Source organism: Leptosomus discolor, chromosome 9 (genome assembly GCF_034619465.1).
Source record: "Leptosomus discolor isolate bLepDis1 chromosome 9, bLepDis1.hap2, whole genome shotgun sequence".
NCBI classification, from domain to species: Eukaryota; Metazoa; Chordata; class Aves; order Leptosomiformes; family Leptosomidae; genus Leptosomus; species Leptosomus discolor.
In genome coordinates, this window is record NC_141399.1 from 31,710,434 (window position 1) to 31,737,499 (window position 27,066).

Genomic DNA, 27,066 nt, shown 5'->3' on the forward strand with positions numbered 1-27,066 from the left:
CCTTCAATTTTTCTCCTGTTTACAAAGGGTGGCCCAATTCTGTCCTGCTCACTCAGGCACAACTCCCAATGAAATCCCTCTCCCTCTTTCAAGTTCAGTAACATTGTCTTAGTAGGTAGGACAATATGTCTGTATTGACTGGGGGTGAAGGGCCTTATTTTCCCTTGCTATCATCATAATGTGACTGATTAAAGTGAAATAACTCAAAAGATACATCTAAGTGGCAAAACACAGTGCTGTGGGTGAATATAGAACTATTACTGAGATGGTTTGGATCCAAGAACAACAAAGCTAATGGATGCCATGTCTACTTGGGCAGGTACGGGCAGTAACATGCTACATCTTCACCGATCCAAGCTGGTAGATTTTAGCCAGCTCTGATCTGGCAACTGGGTAGCGACATTAGTCTTGGAGCTAAAGAACATGGGAGAAAAGCAGAGCTTCCTCATGCAGCACATGCTGAAGTGTCTATGCAGTTGCCACACTTCAGCTGGTTGGTGTTCAGCTGGCCCTGTCCTTGCTTCCAGCTGATGTGTGACAATGCAGATGCTTAGCCCTTATCAGCCTGCTCAGTGCATCCCTGCTGTTGCTCTGAGCAATTTTGTACTTTTGTTTCTAGTGAGTGAAATACAGGTAGAGCTTCCAGAGACTGTTTTCCCCTCTGTGCCTTTCTGACCTCCATTATTCTGCTAGTTTCATGAACAATCATGAAACCATGATTGTAACCAGATTTTTAGTCTAGTATCCTCTGAGCAAAGAGACCAAAATAAGAAATTCCTGGTCCTTTGAGAAGATGGATGGCAGGAGAGTGGGTCCAAGCAATAGAGTAAAATGTGAGGGGGAAGAAATTCTTCCTAAGGCTGCAGGTAATATCTTACAACATGCTTTACAACAAACTACAGAAAAAATCACCTCTTTGTAAACCATGTATATGGTACAAAATAACTTTCTTTGAAAAAAGAAATATAATCCTAAAAGGTAAAAATATGATCCATATACCTTGTTCAGATAACCATGGAGATGAAATCAGTACTCAAAATCAGAGTATCTTCATATTATTTTACTAGGAACTGTAACGACAAAATTGAACAGAACCTACTCATAGCTGTTTCACCAACAGTGAGTGGGGAAAAGTTGTGAATTACACACCAGGGCCAGGGAGAGAGTGCCACCTCTCCCTGCCTGATGCAAGAACCACTAAACGCAGCTGTTAGAGTAAATGCAATTAATGTCCTTTAAAAAAGCTGCAATAGTGATACAGCCTCTCTGAGGGATGAATATGATGGTAAAACTACTAATGAGAGAGCTAATTGATTCAGCAGGTTAGAGTAGTAATGAAGAATCATCTAATGGATGCCTAAATCAGATCATCTGACACCTGCAGAGTACGAGTGTGGCTCATCCAAAGTAGTGGGCCTGCTGTTAGCCTATTAATAATTTCATTGTTCATTTCTTGCTTCTTAATCTGTTTTACTCAACTTTCTGTGTTTTATCTAAAAGAAAAGCAAACAAATAAACAAACAGCCACACTTTCTCACTGAAATGATGACATTTCACAACAGCTACCTCTCTTGATTAATGCAGTTTTCAACTACTTGCAATTAATCAAGTAATCTGGTATTTACTAGATCTTAACTGTTTTTCTTTTCTAAGCTAGAAATGGGGCACCCTCAGGGGATTGTTGTGGCTTTTATATGTTGTCATTTTACATACTATTTTATACATTGTTTTTTGAAGTACTGTTAATTTCAGTTTTGCCAGAAATTTGTTCATTTTTCTTAGTCTTACCACCCATTTTCCTAGATGACCAAAGACGATGGAATCAAAATTCTATCTGGCCAACTGCAACTTCTAATCATTGGCAGAAACCCTGCATGTGAGTAAAACCTACCTGGTGAGTAAGAAACAATTCTTGTGTCTTTCTGCTATTACGAGGGTTCATGTATGAAATCAGAAAAAATCCCCATGTTTTCATTATGGGATCAAAAGCTAAATGAGGTAGTGGCATCTGTCAGAAAGTCACCTGCTATGACATTGTGGCCGTTGTGTACATTTCATTAAGAAATAATCCTGCACTATTTTATAACCCTGCTTCAGAATACCAAAGTATCAATAGCTTAAGAGCCATTGCAGAGAAAGAAGTACAACTGAGAATTCCCATTGTGCAAAGAATACAGTTATCCTTGGGAAGCAAGCAAACGTTCTTATCTCTCAAACTAAATATGTCAATAAGCACATCATCAAGTACTGACCCTGGAAGGTACCCAGTATTTAGGATTTCAATGAGTTGTTTCCACTGGGAGACAGAGCTGCTTGTATGAACTAGGTATATTCTTGGAACAAGCCAGTTTTACAATAAGAGTACAGTCAAAATTCTCTTTCCGTAAATCCAAATGGAAAAACAAGAACCTCAAAAATGATCAAGAGTTTCCTGTTCAGAAACCCAAGCCATCTTACTGTTCAGGTCCTGTGTCAAAAGAAACTATTCTCAAGCTTATTTCGGGGGCAATACTTGTAGTCACTGCTCTTGAGATCTGACACACTGCTTTTCCACCCGCCATCCTACTCCTGCATCTGTAACAAGGCTCAGGGAAATCTTAAGATTTTTGTAAGTCAGACCTCTGTGTTGTTCAGTATTCTGAATGACAAGTCTGACTTCTTCAGCTATCCTGAAATTACACAATGTATAACTACTCTCCTATTAATTATGAAAGAGCAGTAGTGCTAAACTAGCCTGCTTCACCGATGTTTACAATGAAATACATATTTTTAACTCCTCAATGCCCAACAGCATGCCAACAGCGAGAAATTCTATGATGGAAAAGATTGGGTCCCCATAGAACAATTTATTAGTGATGGAAACATCTAAATCATTATAAAGTTGTAAAGTCCCAAATCAGACTTTCAAGCCCTTTATCTCTATTCCTACTCAGGGTACCAATACTAGAACATTATTTTATTCCAAGCTTTAGATATGCTAGTAAATCTGTGTCTACTTACCAGCCATTTGCAAATTAAATGAACTAAATTCCATTTTTCTTTCCAATCAAAAGGCCAGTGGTGTACATAAGCCTTTTCTTGTCATGACACTTCCAACTTAAACTGACCCACATGCCATGATGCCCAGCCTTCCCCTGTTCCAAATACACACTGGACCAGTACACTTGTTTTTGGCTCTGTATTCTAAACTGGATCCAGGTATGGATCCAGACTAAAAATAAACACTTTTTTGGGTCACTTGTGCCTGTATCATTTCACTGATCCGGTTTACCACCTGCACCCCTGAGCAGTTTAGTGTCACAACGGACAGGGTGGCATGGAGATGGATACAAACTGCTTAAGCCAGTACTGCCACCAAAAGAATTGTTTGTCAAACTACAGCTTTAAGGTACAAACCAAATCCATTTAACAGCTTTTTACTGCCACTCTGGAAGATGTTTTCTCTAAGAAGAGACTGTCAATATCCTATTTACTCTTCAGTTCAGAAAGGTGGGGGTTTGTTTGTTTGCTTTAGCGTGACAAACTATGCTCCTATTGCCACACTATAAGCAAAAGAAAGAGAGACTCCCTGGGGTGTCAGCCAGAGGTATGTAAGAACAGTCCATTGCAGCTTTTGAGACTCTTCCATTCATTTGCTGATGATGTCAATTCCTTACTGTGGCAGGTTGCTGTATATTGCAGTGCTATCCCTTCTGTTTCCCCGCTTCCCAGCCAGGCTTTTTCTCATTGCCCTTTCATACGTCTCCTTTATTACCCTTGTTCCACTGTCATTTATCCAAGTTTGGCCTTTCTCACATATCTTCCAATTGTCATTTGCAGTTTACAGTCACTGTTTCTGTGTTTGGAGGAAGTCAGTTTCAAATGTTGAACATTTTGCTATAGCAAGGTAGTCTCTGCAGGGATACTTACAGCTTCTGCTCTTAGTGCCTTCCAGAAATGTTTCCTTAATAACACACATAAATATTAAAGGAAGAGAAGGAAAATTGGGAGGAAGAGAATGAGGGTTTTGTTATTTTTTCTGACCCAATTTCCATCCATCACTTCAACTAGGTTCTCAGAGACAGATGAACTTCTGCATCCTTTTCCCCTCCAATATCTTCTGTACAACTCCATATGGATCTTCAAAAAATCCTGTCTTGCTCAATGTTCCCTCCCTGTTCTCTGTCTGCATGAGTGCCCTATTTCTATTCCTTATTTCTTGGTAATTGTATTCAAACACTCTCTTTGTTCTTTGTTTGCTAACCTGTATTTTTTTTCCTCTAGTCAGCTTATCTCTTTTTTAGTTCTTTTGATTAAAGTTCTCAATTCATTTAGTATCTTTCTGTTTCTCCCCAGTCCTTCTAAAGTGAAACTATAAAGCACTGCAGGGAATGCTTGTATTTACCTCCCAATTCTCTTAGCCAGGCTTTCAGGCTGACTTGTGAGCTGTGTACTACTACATCTTAAAAGTTTTCAGTCCTACACTGAACCTTTTTACTCTTCCCTTCCCGTTCTCTTCTGGCAATAGCAATAGCTTTACTTTCTACACCCATCATGGTCTTTTAGAATTGTGATTTGCTGCTGCTAAAGTCCTTTCCTGATGATCAGATAAACTGAAAAACCTGCACAATTTGGAGTGAATGTCTCTGTGCACTGGCAGCATAAATGCAGCAGGAGCGGAGAGGTGACAGGTTGCTAAACCGTGCATTTTTCAATGCACACATTATGTCACAGTTTTTCATTCACTGTCTATCTGAGGTAGCAAAGAGACTGAAGGAAGGTAAGACTGTAATTGTCATTGGATTTGTCTTACATTTTTAAACAAAAACTAGGGGAAACAGCAGAAGTGTGCATCACAACTTGATTCGGGCTTTTATTGTTATTCCAAATGATCATTTTTCTTTTTTCCACAGGCAACATCTTAGTTTGCAGCCTAGATGTGTTTCTACCCACCACATCAATACCAGTAAGTTCGTCTTTCCATTTTCACCGAAGTTGCTTAGTAACAGAAGATGAGGGGAAAGCGTGTCCAGACTGCATTGCAATGTCTTATCTTCAGGTTCATTGAAAAAGATGGACTAATGGACCACCAACGTGAAAATGTTGTTCACATTTGAATCAGTGGATCCATTTGATATTCCTCAAGGAGCTTTTAGAGGAACATTTTTGTCATATTTCTTTTCAGCACATATATTTTTACGTGAATGTTCTTCAACTATGCCACATCTAAGAAATAATAAAGTATTATATTTTTTTTTCTTTTTCACATGGCATTCTGACCACTTTGGTACACATACAGGATGAGCGTTTCCATGTTTTGGGCAGACACACTGAATCACTTTTTAGCATCATTTTGAAAATAAACTTACAGTCCATTAAAAGGACAGGCAAGCTCAAGAATTTTTAATAGTGTGGACCTGAGCTTAATAAAGATACAGTCTCACGGATGAGTTCCCTCACTACTGTGATCCTGAGAACGATCTCCACTCCCACAGTGACTGTATAACATTGTTCAGAAGCAGTACTGCATTAAGGAAGTGTGCAGGTGGGATTTTCAGGTCTTCAGCTGTGGCCTAACTCTGCAGTTCCTGAAGGCAAACAGTAAGAGCATAGGTCTTCCAAAGTCTATTACAAGATTTTTAATTATCTTTCAAAAAAATTTCCTATTAAAAACCCCCAAACAAACAAAACCCAAACAAACAGAAAGAAAGGTTGTGCTGAAAGGTGACATCATTCTTGATCACCAGTCTACAGACTAGATTTGGGATAGAGTCAGCTCAGGACTCTTCAGCAACGCAATCAAAGCTGAATTTTACATCCATGTCTTTCCTTTTGATCTTGCACTAAGGAAAGCATCGCTTCTCTAATTTCTATCTTTAGATAAACTCATTCCCTACAGGAACGTCTCTTTTCTACACCAGCTCATCACATCCAGAGACAACAGCAGCAGCCACCAGAGCCACAAACCTAGATAGGATCTGCTTCCTTTTTATCCTGCTAGGCCCAGGGCAAAGGGAGACTAAAACCCAGGGGTGTTGTGCTGGTTTTGACTGGGACAATTAATTTTCTTCACAGTAGCTGGTATGGGGCTGTGTTTTGGATTTGTGCTGAAAATGGTGTTGATCACAGAGAGGTGTTTCAGTTATGGCTGGGCAGTGCTGACAGAGTCAAGGCCCTTTCTGCTCCTCACCCCACCAGCGAGCAGGCTAGGGGTACACAAGGAGCTGGGAGGGGATGCAGTCAGGACAGCTGACCCCTGCTGACCAAAGGGATATCCTAGATCGTATGACGTCACGCTCAGCATATAAAGATGGGGGAAGAAGAAGAAAAGGGGGATGTTGGGAGTGATGCCGATTGTCTCCCAAGTCACGGTTATGCATGATGGAGCCCTGCTCTCCTGGAGATGGTTGAGCACCTGCTTGCTGACAGCCCATGACCGTGTGTGTGTCCACCACCAGCCCCAGCAAGAAGACAGGCAGAGGGCTGAGGCCAGACAGAGCAGAGCTGGCTGCACGAACACTGCAGCTTGGCAGCCTATGTGCCTCCAGCACAGGGAAAACTTAGACAACTCCCTGCACTATATATAAAGCCAGCTGCAATTTGGAGCTCTTTATGTATACGTAGTGAGATGGCAGTAAATGACTCAACCCATAGTGTGAGTTATATACTTCAATTTCGTTGTGATATTACTGTATGAATAACCCTTGCTAGTTCTTGTTGATCCATACCCTTGTCATGAAAGTCTTCTCCTACTTACACAGATGAAAGTGGGTGATAGGAATAAATACTGAATCTATGCTTGAATGTATAAGACATGTAACTGTTACAAACAGAGCTTTACATTTATCTGTTAACAAGGAATAATAAACAGCACTTTTAAGAGACGAGTGCTGGTTTCAGTTTTAGTTATATTTTTGTTTTGAAAAGGAGAAATATATCTGTATATCATTACAGAATACTTAAGGTCTGTGTGAGACTATCTCTTGATCATTAGGGTTGGTTTTGTTTTTTTTTGTGTTTGAATCTTAAGAGAAAATGTGTTGGTGCTCCACAGCACTACTCATTTAATATCCTCAAATCCCCAAGGCAAAGTGTTTGGTTAGACACAAGATGGCAGAGTACAGATCATAATTATACCAAAATTGGAGTTTTTTAAAATTCTGGATTAAAAAAAGGTGATACAAAATACACAATTTGACTAAGAACTTAGGAAGTCAGGATCCTACAGGAATATCTTTAAATACTTAAGGGCGCATTATGCAGGGCCTTGCATTATGCATTTATCATTACTCCCAACCTCAGTATTGTGGCAGAAAATGTGCGATAACAAATTACTCCTATAAATCCTAGCAAACAGTTGATACACGTTTCCCTCTGGAGTTTTCTAAAATTCTTTAGAAACTGTAGCCTATATATTGCAAAATGATAATTGTTTTATCTGTACTGAGATTACAGGAGCGGTTGTGAAAACATCTGAATTTCGCCCAATGAAGAAAATGTCTGATCTACTACTGAAACTCAGTCATACTGATAAAACACACAAAATCAAACACCCTTCAGTGCACAGTGTCACTACACACGGTTTAGGACAGGAATTGAAGATAGTGAAAACAGGTGAAACTAGAAAGAACAAGGACATTAATGTGATACAAAAATAGCTTCAGCCTGTACTTTCATTCTTTGCGAAAAAATCTCAAAGATTTTTGAACGTCTGTGCACACATACTAAGAACAGAAATGTCTACAAAAGTTAAGCCAGCATTATACTCAAAGCTGTAACACGGCTGAAAGGACCGGCTCATGCACTGGAAGCAGTACTGCCTTTTCATCCTCTGCCATCCAGCATCTAAGCTGTGATCCACTGTATTGCAGGTTGCTTGACACATTCACAAGTATAATAAAAAGAACTAGACCATGTCCCTAAGGGATGACGGAATGAAAGGGAGAAAAAAATGTGGACTATAAAATTCCATTGCAGATACTTCTAGCTTTTCTGTATTTCCCCCCAATCTCCTCATCTTTAACAAGGGAGGTTCCCTTCTTCTTTTGTGGGCTTTGTAAATAGTAGCAGCCATTATTTATTCAACATATTTGCCTTTTGTAATGTTGGTTTTAATTTTTAATATTCACACTGATATTCTTCAATAGCATTGTGCACAGGGGCATATCTGTTTGTATTTATTCATTAGCGTGTTGCTAATTAAATATGTGTTTCATTAAACCTGTTTAAAAAAAGGAGAAGTTGAGAAGAGTGAACATACTGAAGTACAACACCCCAAGGCTCTGAAAAAGCTTCCACAGCTGAGTTGTTAAAAGCAATGTGGGCAGCAGGAGTGTCAAAAGCATCTAATGTTTTCTGCAAAGTACCAAGTTTAAACAAAATGCATGTGCTAAAGGTAGCAGGTAAAGTTAACATGTATCTGTCTACTTAGAATATTCATGCCTGGGAATCAAAGCGCTTCAGTTACTTTTCCTCTGGCTGCTCCCCTGGCTGGCTTTTTGCCACATGCATTATTTTCTTAGAAGATTCCTTTACAAAGATGTACAGAGATTTATCACGCATAAATGAGTATAAAGTGATCGCCTGCTTTGACTGTCTTTGCATGGTGAATATTAAGAAACTGTTTTTCTCTTCAAAGCCTGGAAGCCCAAGTCCCTGCCCAGCTTCTTAAATGCCACTGAATCTTCAGTGTTGCCCTCCAATGTCCCAATCTGGCAAACTGTACTCTGACACATGTCGATGTTCCTGCTGGCTGTGCAGCAGTCACTACATACTTTCTACAGCAATGCAGCCCTGAAGCATAGCAAATGCAGCCATGGAATGGCTCAATGATAATCTTAACTTTAGGATGGGCACACGCTGAAACTCAAGGCACAAACCTGCAAGGGATATTTTACTAGTTTTTGATCCTGTGGCTGGCTGAAATTCACAAGTAATTCTGTTGAGCTTTGCCATGCAAGGCTATACCCACTGATCCTGCCTTCACTAGCATATCAATCTAGTGTGACAGCTGACAGTGGCAAGATTTAACGAAAAATGAAATTTTCTCTTCAATTATGTGAACACTACTGTATCTAAACTATCACTTAGTTAAAACCCTGGTGCCGACACCACCAGAATCTGTTGAATAGCTCAGATCAGATACATGGGATACTCCTAAAGACAAATTGTTTGGTGAGTATCTGACCACATGAACTCTACGAAAAGGAACACATCCTGAGACTGTAACTGCCAGCTACACAAAGGCTGCATTTACCACTCGGGAGAAAGAGTGGGAAAACAAACACACAACTGGCACAGAAACAAACACATCAAGCTGGAGCACCAGGAATTATGACATGAACTCAGTGTATCAGGGATTTGCAGGAACATTATAGCAATGTGTAGATCTTGCAGCAATGGCACATAAAACAAAGGGACATGAAAGGAAAATCACCAGTTTATGCAAAACAAAATGTTAGGCAGATGATAAATTTTTCAGAAGGAACATTTATCATGCATTTACCATGATTACTAACAGATATGATGGTGAATACAGAGAGAATGACCTGGGTGCTAGATGAAGTCAAATGGTACTAGCTAAAAAAGGTGCTTGTTAGAAGGAACAACAATAACTCAAATAAAGAAGAAATAAAAGGGAAGTTTTAATAAAAGGTCTAGGCATGAAGTAAGTCTGTTGCAAAACATTGCAAAGAGACAGTTGTAAAAATCTCAGCATACGTGAAGAATGAACTTGGAAGGATACTATACATGATAATATATACTAGAGTGCAAGGAATGATAAGCAGAAGAAAGATCAAGAGTGAGCAGAACAGACAGACTGAAGAATAGCACAGAACAAAAAGGTTTAGAGATAAACAGTCATAGAGCAGATACAGAACACAAAGTGCAAGAATGTCATTCAGCTCCACTGTCACAGCTGCACTGGCAGATGGAAAAATACAAATAAGACATAAAACAATGCTCCAAGATCCATAAGGTGTCTGTTCCATGGTTACAATAGTCCTAAATGCACCAGTTTATTTTTCAAAAAGAATCAGTATTTAATCTCTAAATATTTAAATACAATATGTTCTATGAACATATAGACAAACAAATGTTTCTCACACATTAATTTACTTTGTTTAGCCATTTACTTCTGTCTTGCCCTCAATGATTTGGATAGCAGTAGGAGCCAAAAGAAAACTCATGTCATAAAAGTTGCAGATGATGACACAAAAAAGAGATCTCTTGGTCTTTATTTGTAGCCAATTGATCCCTATAAACAGCAGTTGGCTGAGACAGAAAACCAACAACTTTGAATTAAAATTTAGGCATATTTAACAACATATGGAGTGATTTTGTTCAACTGGAAGATTAAATTTTTATTATTATTTCATCAAACTTTAACTATCGTGGAAGAAGTAACTTGTTTTCATTATTTCCTTAGGATATTTAATTCTTTTACAGTAAAATATTAAAATTCAATCATGTCTATTTTCTTTCTGTTCCTCATTCTCTCCAGTTTGTGTCCATTTAAATGTTAAAATAACATAATTAAATAACTTCTTCCTTAGTGTTCAAAGACTATTTCCATGATGAAATAAAATATATTTACCACTGAATGTTTATTGTGCCTGAACAGATGGAAATAGAAACTCTTCAAAGACCTTGTAATCTACTGCATGCAGAAAAAAAGGGCAATTGGGTAATGGATAATAGTTCAAGCGACACTATCTGGGTTATCGATAAGGGAAAGTCAAAAGATTGATTAAGATGTGCTGTAAAATCCTAATGTCACTTCAGTATCTTTACTGAATGGACCTGATTTTCTAGGCAGAATTTACAGAAGAATTTAATGAAAAACAGAGAAGTTACTCAGTAGACAAGAATGATCGTTCCAGGTATGAACTAATTATCTCAGAGATAGATCAAGATAAAGAAATAAAGGTTGTATTAGGAAGAAGGATGAATATATCAAGTGAAATAGCACAACAAAAGGTTGTAAGAATGAGAAGACAATTTTCACTGATGAACAGTACTGAGGAATCTGTGGAAGGCGTGAGAAGAAAAGGAGGAAAGAACAACTGAAATGGAAACAATACAATTTCTGCACATCCGTAGAGGCAGCAAAGGAGACTCAGATTGGAGGAGTATCATTAAGTCAATACACAGATTCCAGGTTAAGATACGAATACAATGGAGGAAAGAAAAACAAACCATTATAAATGTCATAGTTAACATAATATTTACAAGACAGACAGTAAGGAATGACTGGATCAACTCTCTAGAGATAAAGGTAGAGGAAGTAGGTGATAAGATCAGCTATAAAGACGGTACCATTCAGATAGTGACAAAATAGCAAACATGATTTCAAAGTGATAGTTCAAGAAACTGGATGACAGGTCAGGAAAAGAGGCAGTTATGTAGGATTCATCAGAATGTAAGTATTGGCTATGTCATTCATGCATGTCACAGAAGCCAGGAGAGAGCTAAAGGCAGAGTCATTTAACTGTAAACACCAGAAATTATTCTTCTATGATTACCATACTAGCAGAAGTCCCCCCACAAGTTAACTGTGATGGCCTATCAATTAAGACCTGAACTATCTTCTTAAGAAACCAAAGTAATGTTTTCTTAGATGTTTTTTTTCATTCTACTTGACCATGCTACAGATAACCTCAACATAGGTATACTAATTTGTGCAAAAAGTAACTACTGATAGTGACATAACCTGCACAATAAATAGTCAATCTAAATTAATATTACACAGCTTTTCGATAACTACAGGATTTAAATATTGCAGATGTAGAACAGGGTGCTGTAGTCTAAGTACAGATACAGAACTGAAGTCTAAAAAATTTTTCAAAAAATTAAATGCAATAGTAACACATCTTAATCTAATTACAATAATCCTGATTAATCTACCACTGCTCAATATTCAAAAGCACTTATTTCCCTACAGTTCATTCTCTGATTCTTTATCATGCCTGATATAAAATGGAAACAAGAAACTGTTTTGTTATCAGTATTCTGAAGAGTATTTATAATTATTCTATATAGTTATTTCTAAAAATTAGTGAAGTGTTAAAATAATGTTAGAATTTATCATTCTCTAGTTATGTGATGTGAAACCATAAAGTCCAGAAGTAGTCTAGATTTGCCACAGACTCCTGCCAAAATACTATACAAATATCTATAATTTAATCCTATACAGAAGGGAGATCATCTCATTTTTATTCTGCTGCTGACATCAAACACAAGGCAAATATTACCACTGCGGCTTCCCTCACCATCAAGCCCCTTCGTTCACTTCCCATATGTGAACGAGCAACCACACTGTAGTACCAGCTCATGGTCATTACTAGTTTCATTTCAGTGCAGAGCTCTGTGCCTACAGCAGATTTTGCTGAAATCAGTGGCATCACACTGCTTGAACAAACAAAAGAATGGAAATTTTTGCCATTTAGTTAATCCTTAAAACATCCCGTTCTAAAAATGTATAATGAAAATCTTGCAAGGTTCCAATAACTGGGTGGATGAACTTGACGACTCTTACCACAACTCCTTCCATTTTGTTGTCTGCTCCATCTCCAAGAATTCACCAGTTATCATGTCTCATATATAGGTAGTAAATCCCTGGTGCATCTGGCAGAGGTTTTGCTCCAGAGCTTGTAGCACTCTACACAGTGAGATCATAGACTGTTTTATGGACTCTTTAAACTACTAATACAAATGGCTAAAACCAAACAAAAACCCTTGCAACTTTATCTAGAATGTTCCAATGGATATTTGTACATAAAATCAATACCTAAAGCTTTGAGCCATCTAAACCATGGAGATGTTGGTACATAATCATCCTTGGAACTACACTCATGAGAACACACTTCATCCATCTAATTACATTAAGATAATCCTAATGTGACATTTTAAAACAATAATATTATTTGAATGCTACCTCTGCTAAGTATCACATAATTTATATCTTCATTTTAGTTTTGAGGGAAAACTCTCTTTCTCCTTAGCGCTACATATATTAAACCAAAATCGTTATTTGCTTTCAATCCCTGCTAGTAAAGATAGCGTTATTTCACTTATCATAATGAAATGCTTCAAAAAGTCCTTCATGTGGCAGCGTCATCTGTGTGCTAAGATGAAGTGTCTATATCTACCACTTCAAAAAGCATTCTCCTTACTATGGATACTCATTGACATATGCCCTGTGCTAAAGACCCCTTCTCATTTCCTGGAAACTGAGCGTGGTGCTTAGTAAAAAACTGTTCATTACCCATCTCAGCTCTCAAAAACATATCTAATGTTGGAGTACAAAGAAAAATGACAACTGCACTAACATGATTTCAGTGCATCTAGTGTTCATAAAGAAATGACAATTTCAAGCTGTCACGCTGCTGAAGAATTCTAAAATTGCTGTTGATGCACCATGTAACCAGTGAACAGGTGCTAGAAGTGATTGGAGCATGGTTCATATTAAATAGAGACCTTTGGAAAAGAAAGATACATTCTGCCAGGCAAATTTCAAGAGGTTCAGCTGATAACACGTATTTATGAATAGTGGCAAGAAATGGCGAAAGAACAGGAGGTAAACAGAAAAAAAAAAATCTTGGATGAACACAGTGATATCAAAGCGGAAAAGTAGACTGTTTCTCCCCTCAGAGATTATAGCCATACACTGTGCAGGATGGTCAAATCCTTAATAATAACAATGACACAGCACAAAAAAGACTACCTTCTTGAAAAGAAAAATCAGCCACTGTATTTAATGAAAATCCTGTTTTCCTAACATTTCAGTCTCTGAAGCACAATCTAGGTGCTTCAAGATGTCCCATGGCCATCATCTCACAGAAGGTTAAATGGAGGCACCAACTCTTCAGCAACTTCTTTCTTTTTACTAAACTCAACAGCTTAGCTGATTCAACTACAGATCCAAAAAAAAAAAAAAGCCAAAGATGTATAGAAAGCTGCTTCAGCCACTGTGTAAAACAGTGGGAAGTGTCTGGCAGGTTTTAATCTAGAACTAAGACAGTCCCTTCCAAAGAAACCAGACAGTTCAATGCCCCTTTTGTACCTCTCAGTCTCTACAGCTACTACTGATCATTTGACGAGCCTGCCTTTGCCAGAGTTACTGTAATGTTGGGGATGGGGATATGGAAGGATTTGTGATGGATGAAGAGAGAAAAGGTTAGAAATAAAAAGTTAGAAATGAAAATCAAGCAAGCTCGTTCAGCTGTTGGAAGTGGAACTTAAATGGCCGATACCAAACACCCTCTGTCCTGTTACCTCCTTCTACAAAAGACCTAGAAGATGTTCAATAATCTGGCATGTTTGTTCTGTACCTGCTAAAATATGTAAAAATTGTGCAGAGCTCTAAAATGTACCACATATGATCTGGGTGCTGCAGTTGTGCCACCTTGATGTATGGGTTTACATTAGGCAAACAGGACGGAAAAATATCTACAAAGGAAAAGATAATTTCCTATGTTCTTTCCTCACATTCTGATTCAATGTGTTAAATTGCCTCAGACTACCAGGTTGCAGAAGCCAACACATGGCTGGGTGCAACAGGTAGTAGCCACTCACTAATTTTTATGTGCATACAGATCTGAAAAAGGCAAAACCGAATTCCCCATCCATCTATCACGCACAGCCACAGCCAGATAGTGTTCTACAGCAGATGGATGGGTACAAATTCCACCTTGATCCTTAGTCAGCTACAATATTTTACTCCTTTAGTTATTCTAGACTGGACAATAGCTGCAAAAACCTCCCTCCTTTCTGAAATCCCCTAACAACATTTGCCTTCACGATCTTTTGTCTTAGTTAATTCCAGATTGTGAGTATTGCATAGACAAGCTATTTTCTAATATAGAATTGCTCACCTTTATTTCAGTGGCTGAATCCTTGATTCTATACTGTGGGATGGCAGAAGGTAGGGAATGATCTGATACTGTAGCAAAGAAAGTGCTGATCAGATCTTATCAATTTTGTGTTTCAGTCAACTGCCTCTAAATAAATCTAAATTTGCATAACTTCTATTCTTCTAGCCTCTTATAAATGCAAATAAAACATCAGCATTTGGGAGACAGAAGCAGGTCAACAAATATACCCTTGGGAAAGTCAAGTACTGCCAGGTCCTTCTCTATGCCTGAATATTTTCTCTTTCAGACAGCTACAGTGGATAGCATTTTTCCAAGACTAAGACATATGGGTTTGATTTTAAGAACAACTGTAGAGAACCTAGAGAAGCTTCCAATGAGATTTATTTCACAAAATGTGCATTCAGTGCTCGATTTATGTAAAGTTCCTGCAAACTCAAAGCTTCTGGTTTTGAATCCATCCTTAATGAGAATGAATCCTTCAGATATCCCTCACTGTCCTTGAAATTTTGTTCTAGGTTAGCAGAAAAAGAAGACATGGATAAGACCTTGGCAGACTAAAGAATACAAAACACGATGTCAAACATAAAGTACCTGCGAGATCCTTATTAGTGGCTTGTAACCGATATGACAGACATGGGTGATAAAAGTTTAGCATCCAAGAGCCAGATATCAGGTTTTGGTTCTACAGAAATGCTATTCATTAATACCTTAACTGCCAGGCCACGTGCAGGTGTAGCAAGATGCAAGTTTCTCATTTCATCCAATGATATGCACAGGACGTCACAAACTGTTGCAATGACTCATGCAGCAGAAGCAGAAAAACAAGGACTGTTTTTGATGGGATAAAGGCAAACCAGATGTTGAAGTGGCAAACAGAACACAAAGGAACACAATGACCTTAACAGAATCAAACAGACACACACCGACAGAGGCTCTCCTACTAATTATACGGGTATTTTGCTAATGTGCCAAGAGAGATGAGCATAGAGAACCCAGTCACTCTGCTGTGTCTGCTTCTCAAATCTTTCAAAGGTCAAAAAGACATTAGAAGTAATCTAAAATGTACTGCTCTTACCCCTCTATCCCCAGTGACATTTTGGAACCACATGCTGAACTAAGTAGCTTGCCACAGAATGTACTTGGCCATGTCTCCACAGAAGGGAGTATATGAAAAAGCACTTAACATTGACCTATTTGTACTCCTATTTTAATCAACTGGAAAACACAGGCTGGTCAAAAATGGATGCATCTGAAAGTCCTACCTGAATGCATTAATGTTACGAAAAGTTAGATGTGAATAAGCAATACCAATAACTGCAATAGTCTCCTAAGGCTCCCTTCTCCCAAAAGAGATGAAATGACTGTCTTTGGTTCTCAGAGTCTCTAGTGTAAGAGAGAGATTGGACCCGGACAACAGAGGAAGGACAGATATACAGAGGAGAGAGACACCTGAGGAAATATAATGTTAGTGAAAACAGGTGCAGTAAAGCACATGTGTGTGCTGCAGAGCAGATGACAAGTTCTGTGCTAGAAGTGACTGCCCTTAAACCGAGTGAGAAATACACTGTGGTAGTATCTCAAGATGCAAGGTGTACCCTTTAATACAACTGCTTTTATATTTTTAAGATAAATCCTGACTTTAGTAGCAATTGCTTGTTTGCTTAAGTATGGCTTTTTATTTTCAAATAAAGCTTTAAACTTTCTTTGCCACAAGCCTCCTCTCCCTCTCTTATACTTTATATGATGTACAGCATGCAGTTTTGGTTTCCTGATGAATTCACACTTTTTGTTTGCTTATATATTTCAAGATCTCAATCAATCATGTTGTCAAAACAGTCTTTTTGTATCATCTACCTACCACCACTTGTCATTAGAGATGTTTAAAGCTCCACTGCTGTAGAGTCTGATTTATGCTCTGACATCTCCCACACTGAGCTTATTATAATTGTCTATAAACTGCCCTTTCACAAGCTTTAATTAGGAAATAACAAATGGTTCAGGAGCATGCTGTTAGGCAGTTTATTCTTTCTAAATTCAGTATTTCCTCCATACTCCGCTGATCACAATGTCATGCTATGCAACAATCATGTTGATTTCTAAATTTTTACTTTAACATTTAAATCTCTTCATGACCTTTTCCCTTCTACTCCTCCTTCTCCTCTGCTTGAATACATTTTACAGCTTTCTGAATTGTTCTAGATGCAGTATTTCTGAGCTGAAACAGGAATAAGCTAAAAATAAGTACTGCACCATCAGAAAATGTTTATTTTATTAAAGGCCCACTTGAGAGGTGGCTTTCTTGGTTACACATAGTACTCTCTGCATTCTAATATACCACTATTGGCTTACAATTTCACTGAGGACTTTAATAAAAAGTCTGAGATGAATTATATTGTTCAGTAGCTTGGAGTCACAAATTCCAGAAAGGGTTATATAGTTCAATTAACTAGTCACCACATTGCCAGAGCTTATTTTATACAGTAAAATTAACACTGGGGAAATGCATCTATAGCAGCTGCTGCAGACCATAGTATTATATCAAACAAGGTCTGAAGAGATAATCACGCAGGTGCCAAAATAGATGGAAGAGGATCTTCCAAAGGTCAAACATGAATGTAAGATTTTGAATGTACGTATATGTATCTCTTGTTTCCAAAACTTTGTTTTCCACGTCTATAAATGGAATAGTTTATTTAGAAAAAAAGATTCTTTAAACCTCACTGATACAAACAGTCCTGTGCTACCTATTTCCTTGAAGTTCACAAACCAACGTGTTGTAGTATTTATGACCAATAGTCGCAGCCTAGTCCACCTGCAATCAGTCACTGCTGTTTTGCAGCAGAATAAAAACCTCAGAACAGATTCATCACTAGAATTGCCTATCTAACGATAATTCTGTTCTAAAATCTTGTTTCCACTGCACAGCACTGACTGCAGCCACAAGAGGTTTGAATGGACTCAAGATATTTCTCTAACTTGCTCAGCTGCTATTTTTCATCTGAGAACTGGTTATTATTCAGGTATGCAGTCCCCTTCTCTTCAGAACCAGGTCACACTACTTCAAATCACTCTTACAATTGTTTTGGTACTGAACCAGCAGAGGAATGCATATTTGGTCCAAATGCCTTTTCCTTAGTATTTCACAATGACTAGTTACTGTCTCACATTTAAGAAGCTTCTGCACAGCTTGATGTCCAACCACATGTGGTGGCTGGGCTCTCCATTTGGCATGGGCTTTCCAGTGGCATTCTGCTGCCATGGGCACTTTTGGAAGGGAAACTAGAGAAAGGATTAGGAGAGTTTTAATATTTTGGGTAGTCTTCCAGTTGAGCTTAGACTCAGCAGAGACCTAAGAATCAACATGAATATATTCATGGAGAACTCAGCAGCAAGAAGCATAACTGGCAATGAACAGTGTTAATCTTCCATGTTGTCTTTTATAACAATATTCACACTAGCGACAAAAGTGTATGCATTGCACACTGATAACTTGTTGAGATAAACATGCTGAAGCAGCAACTTGCTTTGTCAATGCCTGACAATGTAGAATATTCCTCCATTTGATAACCAATACCTCCACAAAAACATGTCTCGGAGTCTGTTCATAAAGCCTAATATCTGTCTCCATAATGGGCATTTTGCTGAGTTTCTGTGATTTTCATATATGTATAAAAATATATATACAGAAATACTAATAGAATACTTCATTAAACCCACCATATGGCACTTTCCATTACAATACACAATTATGCATTTGTTTGACATATGAAGATAGATGCATTGTTATAGAAGTGGTGTGTTGGAGTGCACTGTTTATCAGACTAAGCCTAACCTGTTGAAAATTGTATTTCTGCTTTGTTAGCTCCAATCATTCATCAACTGGCACAGAAATTCAGCGAACATCTTTCTCAAAGGTTTCTTCAGGGAACAGAATACATAGCATGTTTTAAAAACTGATATATTTTGTTTTAATAAAATATTTGGCTTTGCATACACAGACTGATACACTCAGTCAAAATGTGTTAGATCCCTAGATAACTGCATAACACCAGAGTATTGTTTGACACATTTTTCAAGTCTATTTTTACTTATTTTTATCTATTATTTTATTTACGTTTGGTACTAGGCTTTATTTTTATTTATTTACATTTTTTACTTTCAAAGTTTTGTCCTGGCATTTCATCTCTACATACTGTGTACTTTTGGCATCCTCAAAGGGAAACTGTTGGGATTGGTACATATAAAATTTATACTAACCCATGCATCCCGCAGGACATGGATCTAAAATGCTGTAATACAGATAGGTTGAGAGAAGGCCAGAGTCAACTCTGTGCTGAATGACTTCCAAAGGATGGTAATTTTCCACTTTCCAGGAATGTGTTTATGTTGTAGATATAAAGAACTAATTTCCATTTCTTCCAGATCTGACTCAAACTCTCATTTACTTATAAGGCCTGTTTTAAATCCTGGTTTTGTCTAGGTTATTTTGTGATACCATGTGTTATTATTCTTCTACATAAAATAAATGAGAATGATTATCTCAAGGGTGAATTATTCTGTATCAAAACAAGAAGTAGTGGAACAATATGGAAATTATTTGTTTCCAAAGTTTCAAGGAATAAAACTGGTGGAATTTTAAAATTCTAATAAATAACTGATTAATTACCACCCTTTATAATCTCTCTCCTCTGCAGAATGTCCTGCCAGATTGAGCTTCCCAAGGCAGAAATACAGTTCTAGTTTATAAATAAGTTCCTGAATCCATGGCAACATCAATACAGAAATTACAGGCAATAAACCACCTGACAGAAGTCTGGAATATCCTTTCTTTTTACCCCTGGAGTTTTTTGCTCTCGTCTGTTTTGGCAGACAGACTCTGACTGCAACCATCATTTCTGAATATTTTGCTTACTCCTCATTACAGTACATATGCTTTTTTTTTTTTTTTAGCAGGGAGATTTATTATACTAGCAACAGTACTTTACACAAAGTCTAAGAGGCAAAATTTGGTGTCATTTGGAAGGATCTATCTGAACAGGTTTAAGGGGCCACAAATGGCCAAATCCTGTAAACACTGTATGTTGAGACTACTATATGAAATCCAAGGCAAGTATAACAAACTCAGAGAGGACTCTGTTAGTGTTTGGGTACATGTGCTGGTTTAGATACAGAATTTAACCCAAATTGTATCACTTGTAAATTATTGTATTGTTCTCTCTAATATTATTCCCTATTTTCGGTATGTAAACAAATGGAAGAATCTGAGAAAAGTTTCCCTTTTGTTTCATTCTAATATTCAGCTCTTTCCTCATATTCAGAATTCATCCTGAATTCCTCAAAATTCCTTTGTTATAGGTGAATAATGGTAGCTTGACAATGGAGTTCTTTCTGCCACATATTACAATAACAACACATTTTCCCTGGGAACGTATGTATATCTGAAAAGTCCTAAATGAAGTTTCTCTGTGTTATGAAGGTACATAGATCGAACTGTACAGCTGTATGTCTGTTCCTCCCAAATGCATAACAAAGGCTCTGGATACATAATGTACAGTAGCTATCACAGATGTAACACCTGCACAGAATACTTCAGAGAGATATTTGCACTAGTATTGACTGTAGAAGATGTACAGTTTATTGTGAAATTTATCTGAAAAAGTAGCTTTTGTAAGTGAAGGACTTCCTGCCTTTCAGTATGTGTAAGGTAGGGAACAAATGCACAAACCCATTCCTTCTGTGGGTTCTTTTAATGTTTTCTAAAATTCTTTCCAGGAATTCAATTTTCTGAAAGGCAGTAAAAGTGTAGAGAAGCCTAGAATTCCAGACAGCATGTGAGCACAAAAATATGGTGAAGTCTCTGAAAACACTGAAAATTTAATAGATTAAAATAAAGAAAGAGAAGGAATATTATTTTCCTGTGATCTTTGTTTTCTTCACTCATTCTTCCATTCTGCTGTGCAGTCTGAAACACAAGTATGTATAGTCCTAATTAGAGTTGGAAACCTTCATGGGGAGAAGAGCTGTGCCAAATGACACTACAAAGCTTCAAATTTGTAAGGCTAAATACCCCCATAAAGTCTTAGTTAGATATTTCTGCACAGTCTTTTGCAGAGGGATGCGAGCTTACTGGTTGTGAGCTGAGGAAAAGCCACATAGCAGTGACATTAAGCTCAAGTTAATGAGACCTGCTGGGAGGTATTTGTTGCAAAGGAAGAGGTAGACGGGCTGTTTCTTTCTGGTTCCAATACGTTCCACATTGACTTTATCAGCTTTTCGTTTTTTTTTATTTTTTAAAAAAAAGCACAGAAATCTTGGTGGGCCATGTAAGGAAACCGCACAATAGCTAATAGTAGCAGAAGGGCTGATGGCTGTAAGGATCAGGACCAAAGTCCTAAATGAGTGACAAATAAGCACTGAGAATCAGTGGAAGCTACTAAAATGTCAGGATGCTGAGAACTAGACGGATTACAGAGCCCATCGGTTTTGATAAATAGCTCTGTTGAAATAAAGCTGTAATACCTTATTGGATAAAGCACTGGTTGCTCTTCAGCTGAACAAACAGGTCAAGTACATGTCCAGGCAAATATCTGTTCTTCAACATTAAAGAGGGAGTTGTAACTCCGTTTCTCCTCTCTGTCAGTTTGCTTTTGGATCCATTTTGACTTCTGCTGTACTTGTGGGGATTTAAATAGGACATACCAGAGCTATGTCTCAGTAATGTGTGTATACCTCATTCAAAAATAGATTATTGATAGGAGTCATTCCTGATGTGTATTTACACTTTGCAGAAGGAACACAGTCCTGTCTTCATTGATTAGACAGATATACTAGTCTATTAAATAATACAAATCCAGAGAAGGGCTCACCGCTTCTGTGAGTTAGCACTCAAAATCTACTTATCCTGCCAAAATTTCACATTTCTAAAGTTTTTACACCTGACTAACTGAACTCTGCTATTTTTTCTAGGGTTTTTTATGATACCCCAGCTACACTAGGTAAGATTTATTAAGAGCACACAATATCTTATATTTATGTCACATCTTTTATCCTGAGATTTTTCAAAATCTTAAATTAAATTATAATTTGGATAAAGATAATTTATTACACCATTGTAGTACAGCCCTATTCTATGGGGGGATGAACTAACCATTATTTCAAAGAACCCAGAACACCTGCAAAAAAAACCCTGACGTGACTGTTAACCTCAATGCAGATTAACAGCAAATCAGTTGGGTATTTAGCTTTCTTTCAAGATTGACTAAGGAAGTCCAAAATAATTTCTCGCAGGCTGCTAAATGCCAGTTAGTGGGGTTTTTTTTACTTATTTGGCTTCTACACGAAGAAAGACTTTTGCCTACCTGAGCTAGACCCAGAACTGTCAGCTGCTCCACAGTTCCTGCAAAAATCACTGAGATGTCCAGATCCTGAGAAGTATTTGAAATTAATATTTGAAACCATCTGGTCAAGAAAAATACACTGAAGCTTGACAAAAGACAACTGGCAGGAAACAGAGGCATAATTAATTCAACTTTAATATACACACAGAGGCAGTACTAAGACATGACTAGGAAACCCAGGAATTTAATTTCTCTGTTCTGAACTTTCTGCCACTCTGTAAGAATAACTACAACTACTGCTGTCTGAAAATGCTTTCAGCAAAAGCCTTAAGGTTCCTAATGATTCTGCAAATCTCATTTCTGTATGCTTTTTAAGTTGTTTAGTTCTGAATCAGCAGTCTAAAAGTGTGTTTAAACACTGCAGGTAACCATTTCCCATGGAACAAATAGGGAGGAAATCAGGTTATAGTGAGGGCACCCAGCAGGACCCTTCTACTCTCTACTCAGTGTCAATGTAAGCTGATTCCTTTAAGAAAGACACTCGGGGAGGAGTGAACAGATTGTGGGAAACATGTTCTGCATGCAAGAAAGAGCAAAGAGATGGAATACTGGATACTATGAGATAATTATGCACAGGGAAAAAAAGAAGAATCAGACAGGATAGCAACAGAATAACAATATTTCAGGAGATGGGAACTGTACAAACTAGGCTGACTTGCAGCAGCACAAAGCAGAAAATAGATGAGCATCCTCTCTTTCACTTCTGTGCTCAGTCACTAATTCTTTCATGCAAAATAACTGCCACATTGCAAGTTTCTGATGGTTTCTTTATCATTGTTCAGGTTACTAAAATTACTGTTTTTGCCGAACATTCAGTTACGAACTAAATAAGAAACATACTACGGAGAACTATAAATGTTTATGCATTAAAATTAAAAAAAAACCACACAACACTTTCAGACTGACCAAAAAATTTATTATGACAGCTGAAAGATTGAGAAAAGTTTACTGTAATAAGCACAGAAAAATACCTAGAAAGACACTAAGTGGGCACAAATGTTAAATGTAGGTAGACCAATACCACTCCGCATGTGACCTTCACTAAGCTGTACGGCAGCTATAAGGAACAATATCTCCCCAGGTACAATCTCAACACATCGTGTCACACACTACAAAAAAAGTGAAAGCAATCGCAGGAGAACGCAATCAGAAATGTGTTTCATTGACACAACATCAAGTTGTTTAAATAGGATTCAAAGAGTTCTAACAATAATCTAGCAAAACAGAACACATTTAGACAATCAAAAAAGTGGGATTAGTTTAGTGATCAATATGAGATACCGTTGCTTTTGACACAAAGTTTTATTATTTTGGAGTTGTGTACTATAGACTCATTAAAGCACAAAAGTGACTCACAGCCAACAGAAATGAGCCATAAGAAACTCTACTGGAGCAAACCAGCTTCTTTGGATACTGCCAACAGCACCTGGAGGAGAGGGCTCTGCACACACAAGGACCAAGGCTGGAATGCTACCATGATCTCATCCATATGAGTGAACTGAGCACAGCCTAAAGGTAAAGGAAAATAACTCCAACTGTTCTCCAATTTCAAATCCACTTGATTATTGTGGGTGTGAAATGTCAACTTTTGATGCACTTCTTTTGAGTAGAGATAACATAATTAAAGATGAGAGGCTTAAAATATCTATTGGGAAAAATGTGGTAAAGATGGAGCAGAGAAACCAAAGCTACTGACAGAAAAAGTGCATGTACATATATATACATACACATACACACACGTGTAATATTTATTTCAAGCATGGAGTACTGTGCATATGAGAGGTAAGTGACCTGTGCCAACTGAGGACTCTGAGTACCATTTTTCCTTTCCTGTACACGTAGAAGAAAAAAATCAAAAATTTTTAAACTGACTCATCCTTGAAACAAACATAAGGCTTCCACGCTAAGCAAAAATCTAGTCAAAGAAGTTCTTGAACCTTGAAAGAGATGACCTCTCCTTGTCCATTTTAAACAATCAGTAAGCCTATGGCAAGGTCTGAGCTTTTGTTTATCTTATTTCTGAATCTGATGCTTCCCTTCTAAAACCTCTACAAACAGAGCAACAGCACAAAGCCAAACAGTGGTTTGAGCACTATGCTGCAATATGTGGCATATCAAGAAAATAAAACTTAATTTTAGACTGTGACAGAGTGAAAGCTATGATTTCGCTAGTTCGAAGTTTTGCTTTAGGAAAAAGGAAGAGGGCCATGGCACACATCATCACTAGACAGAATTCTGAGACTCTCCCACCTAATTCACAGATTCAAGTTATCTCAAGAGCATGAGGACAAGGTAAAATAAAAGGGGAATGCAGTAGATAGTCACCAAGGAATAGCAGCTGCATAAATACCACTGTAACTATAGGCTGCTATTAAGTCACACAAATAACAGAGGGTATGTATGCTGCTGTGACTACAGAATGTGAAATGTAAGGGGTAAGTACAGCAAGCACTAGTAACCTTGATGTAATAAAAGTCATAGACTTCAAAACTGGAAAGGTTTCAGAATTAGTGAAGAGAGAGTAAACAGGAACTCTCTGCATTGCTGAAAAGCTAGTCAACAAAATTAGGGAGCAAATGAAACACTCTGGAATGGCTAGTAATTACAGAAGCTTACAAATTGCAAGTGTGATACTCAATCACAAAAAGCCAGCAACAGAAGAAGCCCCAATATTGTAATTTCAGGAAAAGATAATCGTGTATAATAAAGTAAAAGAAAATTGCAGTAACCGGGAGATAGAAAGGATTCTGTAAAGGGTAATACAAAAGAGGGAGTAATACAGAATAATTTCAGACACCAACATGAGGAAGCTGGGAAGAAAGAATGATAAGGGAGTAGGAGGGATTTTTTAACATGCTTGATAGAGGTGGTTTTTTTTTTTTGTTTTGTTTTAAAGACCAAGCTAATTAGAAACTGAATAGTCATCTAGAACAAAGGTTAACCATCAGCTGTTAAGACAGAACAGAGCACTCAAGGTGAACTTATCATAGATTTTAAAGTTGCAATAAAAGATAAAAGGAAGATGATGGAAAACCGGCTTAAAAATTTAGGTAGAGAAATAGTATATGAAGAAAAAACTTCTCCTGTAGTTTTGTTATTGTTGGGAACAAGTGGTACCTATATCACTCCTGGATCATCATCTTGAAGCACTTTTAAAAAGAACAAAACTTGGTGCAACAGCTTACTGTTAATGGAAATATTTTCAAGTATATTCAATAATTAGAATAACATCCACATAAGTCAGAAGAATTTTATCCTATAAAATGTAGCTGGTTCTCTTTCCTGCTTATTATGATGTGATTCCTGTAAATGCGACTTCTACCAAGTATTCATGTTTATCCAGATCAGGACCTATACACCTCAGCTGCAAAGCAAAAGGAGAAATGGATCCTCCATGGAAGAGAATTATTCTGGGTAGGACTCCATTCCCTACATAATAATCCTTTATTTTGTTATCATTTGCACCAGTAAATGGCTACTCTTCTAAAACAGAAGAATTTGACATCCTTTTTGCAGTCATATTGTAAGTATACGAATATTGGTTGGAAAAATCTCAGTGGAAACTCAGTACTGTATAAATACCAGAAACAAACACTGGTTCACACACTTCTCTGCTTTGTGTGATCACTCAAACTATTCACCCCAGTCACTGATCATGCTTCTGGGCAGTGTCATTTTGTAAAGGGTGTCTTCATCAACTTCTACAACCATGTTGCACTAATTGCTTTAGGCTATACTTGGGTTCTTTCCTGATGTCCAGAGGAGGGCTGCCTTATTGCTGCTTTTTATATCTTCACTCAAATACAATGGTATTTGATGGATTTATCCTATAGATATTTATTAGAAACGTCTGCACTTCTAAAACCCTATAAAGATTTCCAAAGTATTATATTAAAATAAATGAAAGTATCAGCAAGTTCAGTGAGATTGCCTGTAAGTTTCAAAAAATGTTTCAACATTTTTTCTAAAGAATCATTTTACTAAATGTAACAGAAATTTATGTATACATAATTCGTTTATCTGAACACATACTGGTCACTGAAATGCAACTTATCTTTATTTTGAGAGCTTAAATGGACTTCAGCTGCTCTTTCCTTGACGTTGCAAGGTGATACATTTCTGCTGCAAGAATTACAGGTACTAAATTTCTCACTAGATACATATACTTTTGTATCTTTTTTCCTAGAAATATTTAAAGAGATTAAATATTGTTTTTAAAGTGACAGTTACACTTTACAATATCATAGAGAAAGCCAGGCTGGAAAGGCTCTCAGGAGGTGGCTAATCCAAACTCCTATTCAAAGGAGGGCTAGCTATGAGATCAGTCCAGATTACTCAGCACTTAACCTACTCATGTCTTGAAAGCCTCTCAGGATGGAAAATACACAACCTCTCTGCACAGCCTGTTTGACTGTGCCAACAGTAAAAAAAAAATAATTAAAAATAAAAAAGGTTTTCATTCTATCCAGTCAGAGCTGTTCTGCCCATTGCCTCTCATCTTCCCACCATGCACCACTGTGAAGACACTCACAGGCATTGGAAGGCTGCTAGTAGGTCTGCTTTAGACCTTCCCTTCTCCAGACAAGCCCACTGCTCTCAATCTGCACAGGGCATGTGCTCCTGCCCCTCGACCAGCTTAGCAGCCCTCTGCTGAGTTAACTCCAGGTAATCAACGCATGTCTTGTACTGGGTGTCTGTAGAGGCAGGGGACAAAACTGGGCACAGTAATTTAGACATGGTCTACCAACATCTGAGTAAAGGGCAGATAATCACTTTTCTTAACGTACTGGCCGTGCTCCTGTTCCTACAGCCCA